A 2,991-nucleotide genomic window follows, 5' to 3' on the forward strand; every position below is an offset into this window, starting at 1 on the left:
AAAAAAAAAAACCCACAAAAAAACCACACACACACACCCTCTCGTGCATAGCGTTCCATCAATAGATCAACCTTTCGGAGGCATAAAAAATGAGAAAATATTTTGAATTGACACAAAAGCAACATGAATCCTTTCATTTGGTGGCCAAAGGTATGTTGTGTTCAAATTTTTATTAAATTTGGAAAGATCATGTATTAATGGGTTTAGAAAAATTCCTATTATAAGTTCCCTGAAATCTGAAGTCCTTAGGTTTCTTTGGCATACAGCTTTGGTGCAGCAGTTTATCCAGAAGCCTGAAGTTATAAATGAATGAAATAAAATAAATTACACTTTTATTGATCCCAGAAGGGCAATTTGGTTTACAATAGCAAACATACATAATACATACAAACATAAATATATATAATTATAAATACATACATATATACATACATGCACAAATACATACATAAATACAGAACAATGCACCAATACAGAACAATTCACAGCCATACCATTGCCGGTCGTCATTGTGCAGCGCCCTGTATTTAGAACCCAGTCCTTTTTTTTTCTTTCTTTTTTTGTCTTTTAAACAAAACAGTCAACATCAGATCCGCTGTCTTGACCAGGGAATCTTTGCCTCCCCTCCTGTATGATCGACATAATAATATAATTTATTTACAGTAAGCTTCTTTTTCTTTTTTGGTAAGTGTTTTACGGCGTGCGCAACTGCATAAGGTCATATGAGCGCGCGTGAAACAACAAACGTTTTCAGTTGGTAGGACATTTTGAATTTTGCCCGGGTGGCGGCTGAAGCCTACTCTTATTGATTTTGGGCCACCAAGGGATCTTTAAGGTGCGCAACTTGCACACAGGCCCTCCGAGATTTTTCGCCCTTATCCGAGAAGGCTAGGTGTAGATCTGTACTACTGGAAGATAAGGGGGTGTGGTTGAAAGACAGCAATAAGTAGGAGCCAAGGAGTAGCAGTAGAAAGGCGGCAGAAAGAGTCAGGGGCCCAGGGGAGGGGGCATAGGAGGTGGTAGGCAGAAAGAGGAGACGAAAGCAGACGACAGAACATTTTTAGAGAGCAGGAATGGAGGTGAAAGGAGACAATTTTAGAGAAGAAAATGTTTTGGTCGCCACCCGGATTCGAACCTATGACCTTTGAATGAGAGGTCAACACCTTAACTACTAGGCCATGACAGCCCACTCCACCTTTAGTCCCCTTCAAAACTCTGAACGAAATATAAACAGTGCATACAATCATGGGTGGCTGGCAGTTGTTGCTTGAAGATCTTACTTCTGTTGTATTCCTCTGTTATGTCTGCCTGTCAGTTCTACTTTCGAAACGTTTTTATTGTGTCGAAGTTATTTTTTCAAGCTCAAACATAAGCACACACACACATACAAACACACACACACACACACACACACACACACACACACACAGAGATAGAGAGAGAGAGAGACAGAGACAGAGAGAGAGAGAGGGAGGGAGAAAGCGAGAGAGAGAGAGAGAGAGAGAGAGAGAGAGAGAGAGAGAGAGAGAGAGAGTGAGAGAGAGACATACGCACAGAAAGAGAGACACAAATGGATAAACAATTAAACAAACAAAAATACGAGCACCTGAGCAGGGCACAAGTGTCTGCCGTCGGATGCTGAAAGGACAGACAAATGAGCAACACTGAAGGCGATCACATGAGAAGATAAAAATATGTTCCGCTTCACGCTTAAGAGGTCTTCATATTATGACTCCGCTCTGTCATTTTGTACCTGCTTCAAAGAAGTTTTAATTTTTAACATTCATTCGTGCTCTCGAGAAAACAACTGGTATATATTTGTTAACACTTTTAATGTGCCTCTCAAGAACATCGGTGTATATATATTTCACGCTCACGAGGTTCAGCCTCGTCCAAAAAAAAAAAACTACCTTCTTAAAAACCAACGCCATATCCTGTTTGGCTTCAAAGCAACATAAACCCTCAAGAAAACCAGCTGAAAATAGATTACAAAATCAACAAATAAACCACAAAAACATAATATGTCTGATCACATCATACTCTCCCTCCTCAAGTGAAGTGAGCTGGTTCTTTTTTGCATTCGTTCGTTTCAAAAATTGATTTTTATCTCACATGTTCATGTTTCTTCGTTTTATCTGTTAATTTAGTTGTATGTGTCCAACCTACTCATTTTGTTATTAATTTTAATGAATGGTCAGACCACTCTGAGAGTGAAAAATGGCCATAAATAAGGAATTTTAGACCACTTTGCTTTTGCCTGGTTTCGATACTGTAAAGTTATTTTTAGAGGCAAGACATTCAGTTTAGCGTGCATCCTGAGTATGGCCGAGCAGTGGTACTATTTTTTATATAGATGTTTGTGTGTCCATTTGTTTCTGTTTTGTTGTTTTGTTGTTTTTTTGGGTGGGAGGTGTTTTTGCTTTGTTTTGTTTTGTTTTGTTTTTGTTTTTTTGTTGTTGGGTTTTTTGGGGGTTATATCTAAATCATTTCAGTTTTCTTCTGCCAATACGTCTTTCATAAAACCATGCAGTATCTTTTCGAATGTCCTGACTCTCTTTTTGTGCTAAATGCTTACTTGAGAACACCGACAAAGTAATGAGACCATCAATGACAGGTGCTAGTGCCGACCACAAAGAATTGCAGCCTTACTATAAATAGCTACTGTATTCTAACTTTTCCTTTGTTCAAATATTTTTTTCAGCTTTTTAGTTGCCATTGCTATGGCCGTTCTGTTTCTTTATTTGTGGTAAAAATAAATAAATGAATGAATCCCGTCCAAAAAAACATAAGTAAATAATGAAAGAATGAATGAATGAATGAATGAAAGAATGAATGAATGAATGAATGAATGAATGAATGAATGAATGAATGAATGAATGAATGAATGAATGAATGAATGGTGAATTAATAAGTAAGTGCCAAATAGGTAAATAAAGAACGAAAGAAAGAATTAAAAGAAAGAAGGAAAGAGAGAAAGGAAGAAAGAAAAAC

The sequence above is a fragment of the Aplysia californica genome, unplaced genomic scaffold (genome assembly GCF_000002075.1).
Source record: "Aplysia californica isolate F4 #8 unplaced genomic scaffold, AplCal3.0 scaffold00498, whole genome shotgun sequence".
NCBI classification, from domain to species: domain Eukaryota; kingdom Metazoa; phylum Mollusca; class Gastropoda; order Aplysiida; family Aplysiidae; genus Aplysia; species Aplysia californica.